General features: G+C 37.8%; 1 protein-coding gene across 4 annotated transcripts in view; it reads left to right on the top strand.

Annotated features, from left to right (window-relative positions):
- LOC128022198 (signal-induced proliferation-associated 1-like protein 2) overlaps positions 1–14,359 on the top strand; it is a 63,686-nt gene that overhangs the window by 10,700 nt on the left and 38,627 nt on the right. For 2 of the 4 annotated variants that reach the window (XM_052609512.1, XM_052609514.1), the window contains exon 2: positions 5,641–5,784. The exons of 1 other annotated variant lie outside the window; for it this stretch is intronic. The gene's annotated coding sequence lies outside the window, so the exon portion shown is untranslated. Of the gene's footprint in view, positions 1–335; positions 409–5,640; positions 5,785–14,359 lie in introns of those variants that run through there. One more of the 4 variants, XM_052609513.1, reaches the window with a different exon arrangement.

Here is a 14,359-nt window from a genome sequence, read left to right as displayed (position 1 = left end):
CTGAGCAGCAAGTGATGATTCCAGTCCTTGTCTTCTGTGATGTCTTGAATCATATCTTGTTCAGATTCAAAAATGAGGTTTTAGATATAGTTTAACATGGAAATACCAGATATCAGTCATATTTTAAATTACATCCAAAATACATGTACATCTGCTTTTTCAGTGCCTCTAACCATGTGTGTTGCATTTTTAAGATTCTGTGGGAAGTAAAAAATTGTTCAGCTTTTAAAACCATGTCTCAAGACCCCTGTGATCTGTCCTGTTCAATTTCATCAGTTGTGCTCCATCTATCCAAGAATGCATTCTGTGTCCTTTCCAAACAGATTTTTGGAGGGAACACAAAGGTCTGAAACCCTGTACTGTGCCTGTATACAATTACTCTCCCGACTCTAACCAATCAAACAAAAGGTATTTAAAATATATATATTTTTTTATTTTAATATATTTTAAAATGTAACTTATTTCTATAATTGCAGCTGAATTTTCAGCAGCCATTACTTCAGTCTGCAATGTCATGTTACTTAAGAAATCATTCTGATATGCATATTTGGTGCTCATATTTTTTATGGAAAAATTTATTAGTATAATTTTTTTTAAGGATTCTTTGAAGAGTATAATGTTCAAAAGATCAGATTTCTCTTTACATGTCTTTACTCTCACTTTTGAACAATTTAATGCGACTTGCTGAATAAAAGTATTCATTTCTTTCCTAAAAACTCAAAATAATAACTGACCCCATGTATGTTTAGAGATGGATCAGATGTTTTAGTATGTTTGAAATGGTTCAAAATTGGATTCAGAAAAATCCCATCTTAGATGTTTTTGTTGTTTACATGCAACAAAGTCCTGAACAAATTGGCTGGTAAAATGCAGGCACTCGATAAGATTCAGTTTCTGCCTCTCCTCCTCCTCCTCCTCCTCCTCCTCCTCTTCTTCCCTGTTTTGCCTTTCATCTGCACGGAGGCTCATGAGATCATTAGCGGATCTTATTCTCAGTGGATTTCAGAAGTCAGAGGTCAGCCGTCTTCAGAGATGTCGCTCACTGGGCCTGGAGGTTTTGTTCCCATGTGGAAGAACAGATCTTATTCATGCTGTGTTTATTCCCTGAATGCCAAGGAGAACCATGAGTGAGGAATGGATGGAGGGAGAGAAGGAAAGAGAAAGAGACAGGCAAGCACAGCTGGGCAACCAAGTGAGGACAGTTTTATTTCAGAGAGCCAGTGTGGTTTGTAATGTGAAGAAAAGAGCCATGGGAATACTTCACAACGACCAGAGGACCGTTCCTGTGTCGGTTTCTCTTTTTCTTCCTCTCTTCATCTGTTCTGTCTTCATCTTTCGCTCTCATTTTAGCTCCCTTTTCGTCATTTTAAAGTGATAGTTTGCACAAAAATAAAATCTGTCATCATTTACTCACCTTCATGTCATTTCAAACCTGTATGACTTTCTTTCTTCTGTGGAACATAAAGGAAATTTGATGTTGTTTGGAACCCAACGTTCCTCAAAACTTTTTTTTGTGTGTGTTCTTGGTCTCCAAAATTACCATAAAACCGGTCCATGTGATTTGTAAGTGTTCCGAAGCAAAATCATATATTTTTGTGAGGAAGGGAAGATTTTCAATGAATGATGATTATATGGACTATTTGTATGATACTTTAATGGTGCTTTTTTGTCATACATAAGCTTGACAGCCCCAGTCTTCAGTCACTTTTGTTTAGTTTTTATTCAATTTTTGTTACATGAAAGAAAGACTAGGTTTAGATCGACATGAGGGTTAATAAATATTACCAGAACTGTCCCTTTGAGTTTCTTGCATGTAATTTCTATTAAAAATCCAGTTATTTTTGCATTTCCATTTGGTAGTGCACAAATTCAAGTTGCTTACATAAAGTGACTCCTTTATTCTTTCTTTTTATTTTTCCAAACACGTAACTTCTTCGCCAGTGGTGCAGCAGAATAAACAGGGAATGTGTTCGAGTCTGACTGACATTTGATTGCGAATGAGAAACAGCTGTTTCCATCCCCCTCCGTGTCTCTTGGAGTGCTCGTTCCACAGCAGAGTGAGCAAGCAGCACCCAACAGCTGCACATAGACTCAGCAAGGAACCAAAACAGACAGGTTTTTATGTCTTTATTTAGGAGGAACAACAGGAAGGGAACCAATGAGCAGAAGGTTTCTGGCCTATAGCTGGGCGGTGTAGACAGGGGCAGACGATAGAGCCGTAAACGATGGATGGGTTTACGTTAATACAAGTGACACAAGTGTTTCAGATCTGTTGATGTGACCTAGAGTGCCGGGGCAAAGAATTCACACCTCTACCTCAGGAGCAGCTGTTGCCCATCTCTCTCCTCCTCAATGAGGGGGGAGGGAGGAATGCTGAAGGAATATTCCGGGTTTATTGCGACCTGGCGTCTGTTTGCCGTATTTGTGGAGTGCCGATGATTACCTCAGACAATAAATGCGTGCTTACTGTAAACGCATGTTTCGTGTGTTTATAAACACTGAGGGAGATGTTGAAATTATTGCCTGAGGTGGTCAACAGCATGCTAATGGGTGATAGATAGGTTTTTCTTTTTTGATGATGATGATCATAAAATTCTCTCTTGCACCAGTTTAGTGCATAGAGACAAAAATAAAAGTAAATAAAAAATAGGAATAAATACTGTAGTTAGTAGTATATAAATAATAATAAATTAACACTGGGCTAAACATGCTAAATATAGCACTCTTACTACAAATGGAACAAAAAAAAACAAGATGACACTACTCATCTTTATAAAATTAATAAACTAGATAGAAGATTACATAATGTATTGTATTTAATGAATCAAGTCAACATACACATGGCTTGCTTATTGATATTATAAAAGTATGTAATAATTTTGTTCATCCTTATTTTTTTTCTTTCTTTTAATTGTAAATAGAAAAATAATCTATGTAAAGATACAGTTATGTAAACGAATGTGAATACTAAAAGGTATTTTAGTTATATGTTAATTAAAAGTATAAGAAGTGTGATAGGTATTGCACATGAAACCTTTTGTGGAAATGGTTATTATTTGTCAGACTTCTGCTACTAGTGGCGCAGAAATGTCACCTTTAATATAAACGTTGTCTCTGTTTATTCATATTCTGTGTGGAGGAAGGGAGATTTCTTACCCTACAAAGACTTTAAATGTGTTACCTGATACAGAATGGTACAATTCCAAACTAAATTTAAACAGTGCTTTCTAATAAACTTGACGGCAAAGATAAAGACGCAAAGGCCCATTAGAGCAAGCGAGAGAGAGAAGGAATGAGAATAATTCACAGCCTCTCCCTCCTGCGCTTCATCACTGGGGCTTTATGAGGCCACAGGCAGCTATAAACTTTTCCTTTTAATAAAAGCAGCTATTCACGAATTACTCATTATCTGTGTACAAGAGAGAAAAAGAGAATCACCTTTGCAGACGGGGTTTTCGTTTTAAACACGGATGTATGCAGTTCACACTATATAAACAGACATAAACACACAAGCGCCTCAGCTGTGTTTCTCCTCAGGGTGCATGGGTTTTATCCTGTCTGCTGCAGATCCAGAAGGCCTTTGGGCTCCTATCAACGCATTTAATACCTTACAATAAATGAAAACGCACACAAACATACCTCAGAGCGATATAGAGAGAGTCTGTGTGTTTGTGTAGATAATCTTGTCAAGTGTGGGACAAGTAAAAGGTCCATCCATTGATTGTGATTGAGGATCAGTGAGAAGTGTGTGTGGTTAAGGAAAACTTTCATTTCAAGTTGACCTTTAAAATCAACTTGAATTTGGATTGGATTTGAGTTCCTGGTCTCATTTTGCACATCTGATCTGCGCAAGGAAAATATTTTCCATGATCGATTGTAATAGTTCATTCTGGTTTTGTTCGATTTTTGATATGGAAAACGTGGCAAACGAACTTTGATCGGTTGTTTGACATGTTGGTCAAACGGCCTCATAATTTTTAAAAAACTATTAATTTTTTTTTTCTATTTGACAACAATAATTTACAAAAATGAAATAAGGTTGATTGCATGCTTTCCTGTCTTTCTGCGTGTTGGGTTCATGATTAATAATCACGTTGTTTGCATTCGCTAAAACTGATTTGCCGAAAATAAAATGCAGATGGTGAAGGGAATTCAGATTAAAATGAACCAAGTTTAATAAATGCTACAAAAGCACTGTGCATTAATTGCATTATTTAATATTTACATATACTGTAGAACTTTATTGCAAATTGTTACCATTATTCCTTCTTGATAAATGTATTTATTTTCCTCATTTAATATCCTGTTTTGCTCTGAAATAATTTTAGAGATTTTGAATGCCTTTTCATGTTGGATTTTTTGGATTTTTTTGGATTTAAGATCTATACACACACTCTCTTCCATCTTTAGCCATCTTTGCCTTTTATCTTTTCTATTTGGTTTGATGGCAAACCCGCTTTCTCCACCATAGTAACCCAGCCGAGAGGGAAATGTGCTGTCAATCAAAGAGGCATGAGATCAGAGGTTGCTAGGTAACGGGATAAAACAGACCCCAAACCCCTAACTAAAAACAACAAACTGTGCAAGTGCACATTTCAGAAAACGGCTAATAACATGTTTGGGAAGCTGCTGTGTTTGGCATCTCGCTGGCGTTTGGCCACAGTATCACACAGCAGCTGTGAGAGGAGTTTTCACACTAAACACACTGCTACTTCCAAGCCTTGACTCATACTGACTGACCTTTACCTTTATAGGGGGTGGGGGGGACTGTCTTTTCAACTCCCTATTGCATAACCAACTCACTAACCATACTGAGGTTAGTGATTATCTGTGATTTAAAAGATTAGTTCACCCAAAAGAACTGAAGTTCTGTCACCAGTTACTCACCTCTTTGTCATTCTAAACCTGCATGACTTCCTTGGAACACAAATGGTAAATTTATGAAGAATATCATGCACAGTTTTTTTCAATATTTTTTCAAGTTTTGACAGATCTGGATCATTAAAGTAGTTCATGTGACTCGTTTAGTAAGTAGGCCTTAGTCATTCAGAAATGGGCTTGGAACAAGATGAAGGGAAGTATGATGACATAATATCCAGTAAAATAGCTTGACTGCAGCATTAAAAACAAGAATTTATTGTTACATATAATTTTATACCCAATATTTCTACTCATTTTCATTTTTCAACCACCACCAAAAGTAGTTCCAAAATAAGTGAAAACCACAACAACCAACTATTCTAAGACTAGCCAGAGATATGTATTAGTTTTATTTTCCCAATTGTTTTTAACTTGTTTATTATTAATACAGGTTGAAAAAATCTTTAAGTAAAAAAGTATTTAAGAAAAAGTCTTTAAGTAATAATAATAATAATAATTAATTATAATTATCATCCATAAATTCATATAAGTACATTTTATATATTTTAACTGGGAAATTAGACAAAAATACTTATTAATTTGATTTGAGTTTCTCTTGTATTTTTGTGGATTTTAATTTGCGTCCTTGCAAAATTAAAAGTGTCCAGTCAAATAATAGCATTGGAATTAAATGTAAATTTTGAAATGCACTCACTTATCCAGTAGCTCCAGTTCGCTTAGTCTAACTTGCTCTGGGCTTGTCTGTTGGAAACTTTGCAGTGGAGCATGTACAAAGCCGGCTGCAGTGATCCATGAGCACATTAGCCAAGGTGCAGGGAGAATGAAGACGAGTGAGTTCGAGAGAAAGAAAGAGCCTCAACAGAACAGTGCAGCCTGGAAGAGAGAGAAAGACCCTTACAAGCGGTAAGGCCCTGAAGACCTAGAGTTCACCACAATGCACAGAGGAAGCTTCAGATGTGCCACTGATTCAGTTGACATGGTAGAGAGAGAACGAGAGGGAGAAGGAAGTTTGGACTGTGTGTCCTTTCCTTACATTTGGACTTGTATAAACAGATTGGGTTAGCCTGACAGAGTGAAGTGTAAATATTCCCCTGGAGACTTGGGGCAGCTGTAGGCAGAGTGAGGCGAGGTATCCTGGGTTTTTGTTGCAGTGGTTCGATCACACTGCATTACTGTCCGGCACTGTGTGCTTGGGGGTTCAGTCCAGCTGCACCAAAGGTTCATTCCCATTGTCACTGTCTGCTTAGATGCATTTTTAGTGACGCACAGCCTATACTGACAGGAAGTTTGAGCTGTTCAATGTTTAACTGTGTTTTGGAGTGTATGTAAAGAGCTGATACTGCAGTGTGTGTTAATAGGTCCATCAATCAAACTTTGTATAGCACATTTCCTGTAAACAGAGGAAAACAGATGCAGTATAGTAAATATTATTACTAAGAAGTTTGGCTTCTGGACAACAGATCCAAAGCTGTAACCAAAGCTGTCGTAAGATATGAGAATGTGATATGTTTTAATATCATGCAGTTTTTACATTTATTAAAGAGATAGTTTACCCAAAATTCTATTATAAATGACTCACCCTCATGTTGAACATGAACACAAATAAAGATATCTGTAATAAAATCTGAGACATTTCTGTCCCACTGTTGACAGTCTAGGCACCTACCACTTTGACGCTTCAAAAAGTTTATAAAGAGGTTGTAAAAAAACGAATCCATGTGAATTCAGTGGTTTACTCCAACTTTTCAGAAGAAACCTGATAACTTTATATGAACAGATTTAGTTTAGGCTTTTATTAGCATATTTTCATTGATCAGCGAACATAAACAGAAGCTCAACCATACTTGATTGACGCACAAGAACAAACCTCATTACATTTACTATTGGTTACTACTGATATCCCCGCCCCCATACTTGCACCATTGGTTGAGCCACTGTTGATGTGCTGGGCGGGATTCTCAAACAAACAGTAGCGTTTTATTACAATGTTTATACTTAACTTACTAAGGTTACTTTTAGGGTGTACTCGCACTAGGTGTTTTGAGCCGCACCCGGTTCGTTTGACTAGTGTGAGCGCTCAGTGCCACGATTGGGGCCTGGTTCGTTTAGCCAGCCCTGGCCCGGCTGGAAGAGGTGGCCCAGGACATGATTTGATTGTTTCGATTATTTTTAAATCGAAAAATGGCATATGACTTTTAAAATGGAGTGTGTGAGTATTTCTGTCAGGGCTTGTCTCACTGTTGTTGTCCTCCACTCGCCCTCTGCCACCACAGGTAGTCTTGAGTTCACAGCGCCACAGCATATGGCTGGTACATGGGATTATTCCACCTCTGTACTCTCTGTTACTCTTAAAACTTCTCTTTCTTTCACCCCTCAATAACCCCCAAAACCGAATTGTAGAATAAAAAGCATGTAGAAACCCCTCAGCTGTGGACTCTGTGCCTCTTTGAGGGTCTTTGCATCAATGCAGGTGGACTGAATAGGTTTGGGGGGGTAGGTTGAGTTCAAGAGAAGTGGGGGAAAGGGGTTTATCTGACAGTCCGATAACCATTCCATGGTACCGCTTTTTTTTTTTTAATAGAAATGCTAATCTGAGTCAGCGGCACTGCTCGTTAGGGACTTTTGTTTGGAGGGCAAAGGGGTCTGGAGAAATGTTGGGGGTTGAGGAAATGAGGTTTGGCTCTCTTTTAATTGTTCTTTCTGTCTATATATGAGTACTTTTATCTTTTCACTTTTCTCTTTATCTTAACCGTGTTTTCAACACACACATTGCCTTAATCAGTAACCAGCATCAATCTTCCATATCAGTGAAGTTTGCGGCCTACACTGAGAATGTATTGATTGGTTGAGGTAAATCTAACGCTGTTTGTGAGAAATAATACATTGCCAGGTACATCTTTGGGTGTGGTTTCCAGGTGTTGGCAGGGTGTTTAATGTCGGTTTGTTAAGCCAAGGCCTTGAGGACGTTTCTGCCGAAATGGATGGATTTACAGCTGTTTTTCTGCAGTAAGGATGTGGCGGAGGACAATTGATCCAAACCTACTGACTGAGCTGATCGGTCCTGACATGACTGCCAATGTGTGCTTAATTTGTATCCGTGACGGCTGTGGAGAAGAATGCGGATTTGTTTGGCGAGTTGCTCTTGTTTGTGTTTGACATTTGTAACGTGCTGGATCACTCTCAGCAGGCTTTTCTGAGGTTAGATGGAGAGCTCTGTAATGTTGAGAATGGTTGCAGTATAATTACATTTAACTGTGTTGGATAGATGCCCTTCAGCAGTGAAAGGGGTGTTTACACTGTTTTTCTTTATTTCTCTGAATTTTGATTGTGTGTTTAGTTACTGAAAGCATTGAGTGATGGTGTATGTAGTGGGCAGTAGAGTGCTTATGTTAGGAATGGTTCGCAATGGCCAACGAATCATCCATCAACCAACTAGTCCATTATCATTTTGTTTTATGATAATTTATTCAGATACAACTGGAAAAAAAAAACTATATATATATATATATATATATATATATATATATATATTTGTGTGTATATATATATATATATATATATATATATATTTGTGTGTATATATATATATATATATATATATATATATATATATATGAAGAGTTCAGATGCAAAAACCTCTAAATGCCATCTGAAATTTTCATCTAAAATTTGGATTTTTATCAGGCTCCTATATTTATGTTCAGTTATTTCACTTTAATAGCCTGGAAAAGGATCTGCACATTGCCATTAAAGTAAAATGACTCAACCTAAGCATAGGAGCTTGATAAAAATACTAATTTTAGATGAAAATTTCAGATGGCATTTAGAGGCTTTTGCATCTGAACCCTTCATATATATAAATATATATATATATATATATATATATATATATATATATAAATAAAAAATTTATACAAATTTATATAGTAATAGTTTGGCATAATCATGTTATTATTTTTTCAAAATAATTCAACAAAACATCTTCACTGCTTAATAATAAAGGAACTTAAATATTAATATTAAATTAATATATTTAAGAGAAACCACGTCTTAAAATTCAACTGTGTATTTTCTTAAGTTCTAGGTCAAAAATTCTGGATAGCATTCATGATCCAGAAGTAGGTTTCATGTTTGTTCTTATGATGTTGTGGGGGAAAAACACTGATGCAAAAAAAAAAAAAAAAAAGCTAACTGTTATGATGGCTGCAATACATATGCTAATTAAAATGTAAATATAAAACAGTTGACATGTCCTTTGTTGTTTATGTCAGAGCTCTTTCATCCAATTAAATCTTCTGTATTTTGGCTTGAATTTTTTTGTGCCAGTGCAAATAAGCAAATGATTGGGAAATAAACTGCAAGTAAATAGAAACATTATTTATAATGTTACGAAGTACATTTATATGCGCCTTAAAAGTTTGATTGCACTCAGACTAAAACAATAATTCATCTTTTTTAAATGTTTTAGTCTGAAGGGTGCAAATAAATATTTTATTTAATAGAAGTTAGCCAACAAGGTAGTTTTGCTAATTACTGTAAAAATCATTTGATGTTCGGTGTAAAATCTGGCTTTGTAAAACCAGTTGAGAAGCACAATTCTAAGGGATGCTGGTTAAAGGTCATATTTTTAATAAGCCCGAGGAGCCCAGGTCTTTTATTCAGCAGTGAGTGTGTGTATGCTGGTTAAGGTATTTGGCGGGGATGGTGCAGCAGGGTGTTGGGGGTGTGTGTGTGTCTGTGTGTGTGTGTGTGTTCGGCTGCTGTGAGGAGCTCAGAATGCCAGATGGTGCTTGTTAAACTCAAAAAGCTCTCCCACTCTCGACTCGAGCTCCGCGGTGAGGACCACATGCTGTCTGGAATGACCGGCCTCAATTCAGACAGACAGAATTCTCCAACACCCAAAGCTACCTGCTGCTTCGATTTCTCTCATACAGGCCCTTTCAGCCGCTCTTTCAAGTGCAGCATGTCGTCAGAAACTCCCGGTGAGTGAAGGTTGCCGCTTGAGCGCGAGAAGAAATTAGTTCAGCTTGGGTGGGACAAAGCAGTCCTGCTTCCACAAAGATGCCTGCTGCTGTCCAAGCCATAGTGGAACGACTTGAATGGCAGAAACGAGGCAGTGTGTTTCCACTCTGTAGTCAGTTCTGTGAAAGACCCTCTGCATGTTTCCCCTTACCTTAAAGAAGCCGAGATTTAGAGTTGTGTCATCGATTGCTGTCGAAACTTGCCGTGCATGTGTGAAACAACCAGTCCCTACATGTTTATTTGTGTCTGGTCGTGTCCCGTGAATGTGCTTTTACCCTTTTAGTGTTGTCAGCAGGTGAACCGCAGAAATCGAAACTCCTGTCAGACTTTCAGCATGTTTGTCTTTCGCCCTGCAGCTGTACACGAACTGAGCGAGCTTTTGCTTTATTCAGATTTTAATTAAACGAGGCACTAGGCCGAATCGCCCTTTATGCCAGTCCTAAACCCTCATTGATGAGTGTGAAAAGAAGGATCTGTGTCCTTACAAAAGGCTTACATAAACTCTTAACTCTACTTTTTTTTTTAGCTGCTAGCTGATGAGCATTGTTCAAGTAAGCCCTCTTGGGCCTAGGCCAAGATTTCTGGTATTTAAAGGACTGAAGGGTTGGAGGTTAATTTACCTCATGGCCTTGTTTAAGGTTCCATTACGCAGAAGATTGGTCTCGTTTGCGGTTGATGTGTCATATGGAAGACGTTAAATGGGTTAAAATTAGGATAACTTATCCTTAACACAGCTCATTAGCCAGAATAGTTGGGTTCCTTGTAAAACCGTGAATGTGTGTGCCAAAAGCATACTTACTACGCAAGTGTGAAAATGCTTGGGCTGTGCATTGCAAGTGGCTGGCTTGTTGTACATAATGGCACAGGCTGATATTTCACTATTTTTTTTTTTTAGTTTGTTGGGATTGATAATCATATCCACATGGCTAATTAACATAAGTTTTAGCTTGAAATTTTGGAATTTAGCTTGCCTTTTTTTTAAGCTTTGCCTTTCCAGATTCTGTAAATACCAGCAGGGTTTGGATGGTGTTTATTTATTGATGTTTACAAAGAGAAAAATGGAATTAGAGTAAATTTGGTATAAATTTGTGTTAATATAATTTCTGTAATTTTAATGTACTAATACACTAATTTGTGTCTAATTTACTGTAATTACATAGTGAGTAGTCTTATGTATTTTCATCACCAGTAGTGGTTCCATTTGCTGCCACTAACGCACTTTGTCAACCCCTACTTAAAGTCAGCAGAAATTGTTTTTTTCTTCCCTATTGTGACATATATTTGTCAGTTTATACCTGCCACCTATGTTATTACTCAGATAGCTAGCTTGAAATATGCTGACAGTTAAATTAACTTTATCTTGCTAAGCAAGTTTTTCTTCAAACTGTTGCTTTAAGAAAACCGTTTACGGTAAAACGCCCCCTCTGGCTTTGTTGAGAAATCGTACTGGTTTGCGTTATGAATTGCTGACACATTTAGCTAAAATCACTTGTGTTCACTTGCTTGCATAGAGTATGTTTCAGGCCTAGAGTGATTGAGGAAAAATGGGGTTTGGAGGAGGAGGTGGGCATCGCTCATGTTTGAATCAACTGGCTGTGAGGCAAAATATCTCGATGATAATGCTCTCCTGTCTCTTCCACTTCTGTCGCATCTGAGAATGAGGGGAAATTTGTCTAAACAAGGGTGATTACAGATGTTATTGATAAGAGCGATAGTGAATACAAGAAATTCTGTGTTCGCAGTTAGTGTGATTAACAGATTAGTGTGATCGTCTCCCATAAACTCTAACACAAGCAGTTGTTTCTAGTGTAGCAGATGCTGACGGGCCGTCTGACTCATTTTAACAGCTGATACACGTTATCCAGGTCAGCCTAAGCCAAAAGCTGAGTCTGAAGTCATGAAAGCGAGTGGGAAAAAACAGTGTTTTCTCACACTTTGACTTATCGAGGGCCTTTTTTCCGCCTAAATTAGGAGGAGTAGAAACAGTCAAGCTGTGAGCTTTTAGCATAAAATGATGGGTTTTCCTTGTTAAAGTTCTGGCAGTGAAAATGACAAGATCTTGACAAGTTCTGGCACACAAGCCTGCATTCCTGCATAAATCTTGCCAAGTAAAGGTCATATCGCTTTGCAGAATACTTAGGAAGTAGTCATGTCTGGGCTGTATCATACTGTAAACGAAGGAAATGTGGGTTATTGTCTTCAAGCCAGAACACTGACCCAATGCTAAACCACAGCCCTTTCTCACGGGCCGTTCCTTGCCTGTTTGCTCACTGTTGGAGGGCCACGTTCGTTTGGTAAACACCTGGAAATTATATTAACCCAAATGGTAAAGGTCAGTTGCTGTATTCCTTTCAGAAAGCCCCTCAGTGCACCCCCTGGGAGCCAACCTTTCAACTCGTGCCCACACTCCCTGTGAGGGTGTGAGACCTGCCCTTTGTTTGTTTATTGTCCTTTGCCAATCTCTCATTGGGTCTGTTCCTTTTCCCCTCTTTCCCACATTCACATCCTCACGTATAGTTTGCAGCATATATATAATTGAAATATTTTATTTATAATAAAAACTATATTTTTATTTAAATTTAGACAGCTAGATATGATATATCTAGTCATCGTTCTGCTTGCCACATGAGAATAAGCTATTTTTATTTTCTAGCAATGAAGTTTTATATTTGCTGGAAAGATATGTAGAATACAGTGAAGTAGCAAATAAATCAGCCAGACGCCGAAGTATCTATCTAATCATGTTTAACTATTGTTTTCTATAAAAATATATAATTAGTTATTATAATTTTTTTTAAGAACATTTGCAAGTTAAACACTTTTATTTATCCATGTTTGTCTTATGGATTTTAGACCGTGCAAATGAACTCTGTGTTGAAATATCCGTGTGAAATAGTATTGTAGGTTTCCTGCATGCCGTCGCTTGGAATAAATCCAGAAGTGTTCGTGGCATGTGAGGCATTAGGGCACATCGGCTCCTGGCTCTTGTTATAGTGCCTCTAGCACTGGAATGCATAAGCGCCAAAGAGACTCCATCCTTACTCCTAACAAGGAAAGGGAAATGAGAACACAGGACCTCCCGGCAGCATCTCAGGAATGGGTAATGTAGGAGAGCTCAGGGCTGAAGCGAAAGAGCCTGGAAAGCTTTGACAGCATCTGACAGGGTTGTGCCCATGTTGGGTGTTCACTGAGGCTGTTGACAAAACTTTCTGGTTTTACTAGGTGTCTGCTCACCACGGTTACCCTGCTGAAATGGCAGGGCTCAGTTTACTCAGTCCTTCTGTCAAAGTCATCCTTTTGTTTTGAGTTTTTTCAGTAAAACCCAGGAGCAAGCAAAAGTGGACAGAACAGGAAGCAATAGTGTAACCTTGTAGAATTGATTTGGACTTAAGGTCTCAGTTTACTGCAGAAATGGAGTAAAATTTTTCAGTATTTCAATCTTTGAAAAATAACACGCAGTAAGGACCAGATTTATTTTTTTAATACATTTGACAATTTCTGATATTGTATTTCCTCATTTGCTTTAATACTGAACTTTAATACCTAACCCTTTAATGACAGCAGTTCTTGATCTCCAAAAGTTTGTGCTAAATTGAATGTTTATATTATTTATCATGATTCAAGATCCAGAGAGCTTCTTTTGCAGCTTCTGGCCGAGATTAGTTGATTAGTGAATCTTAAATGTTTCTTCATTTAAAAACTTTAAACTTTGTTTATTTGGAGGTTTAAATAAGATTTTAAATTCCAGATTTTTTGGACTTTTGGGCCTTTTTGTATGTGGTTTGGACAGAGGGAGACAGACTCTGTGAGTGCATTGACCTCCTTTCCAGCATTGTTTTGATCCGTTTCATACCACACTTCAAAACCCATGTCTCAAAAAAGACTGCTTTTCCTGTCAATCATCCAGCAAAGACTGAGGTAGTCTAAATTCAAGTAACATTCGACTAACTAAATCTGTTTTCCGAGAAAACAATCAAAATGTTGTAGATTTATCACCTGACATCAAACAAGAGTGTTCATGTAAGCTGCTTATTCTGATTGAGGAAAAAAACTGCTTTGAGTCATGCCTGTCAGAAAGTTGTTATTTCTAAAAAGAGAAGAAAAAAAAAACCTTTAGTTAAAATATTCCCTTTATATTTTCTGGCCTATCAAACCCTGGGCAGACAGGGCCTCGTTTTAACTTTTGTGGCTGTTGGAAATGATAGACGGGCCAGTGTGGTCACAGTCTCCGCTATAGAGGCAGCTGTCTAAATAGATTGGGTCAGTGTTTCTTTTCGGTGGGGGATGATAGCGATGATGTGCTCTGTTGTTTGGGAGGCACGATGCATGTGAGCAAGCGTTTGAAAGCAGGGGACTGGTTCATAATGGTAATCAATGACCTGTACAGGAACTGCAGCTGGACAGAGGACGTTGGAGGGGACAGGATTGGCCATTTGCCTGGCTCTGAAGCTCAGCA

This window comes from Carassius gibelio, chromosome A11, assembly GCF_023724105.1.
Source record: "Carassius gibelio isolate Cgi1373 ecotype wild population from Czech Republic chromosome A11, carGib1.2-hapl.c, whole genome shotgun sequence".
NCBI lineage: Eukaryota > Metazoa > Chordata > Actinopteri > Cypriniformes > Cyprinidae > Carassius > Carassius gibelio.
This window is presented reverse-complemented; position numbering and strand designations above follow the sequence as displayed.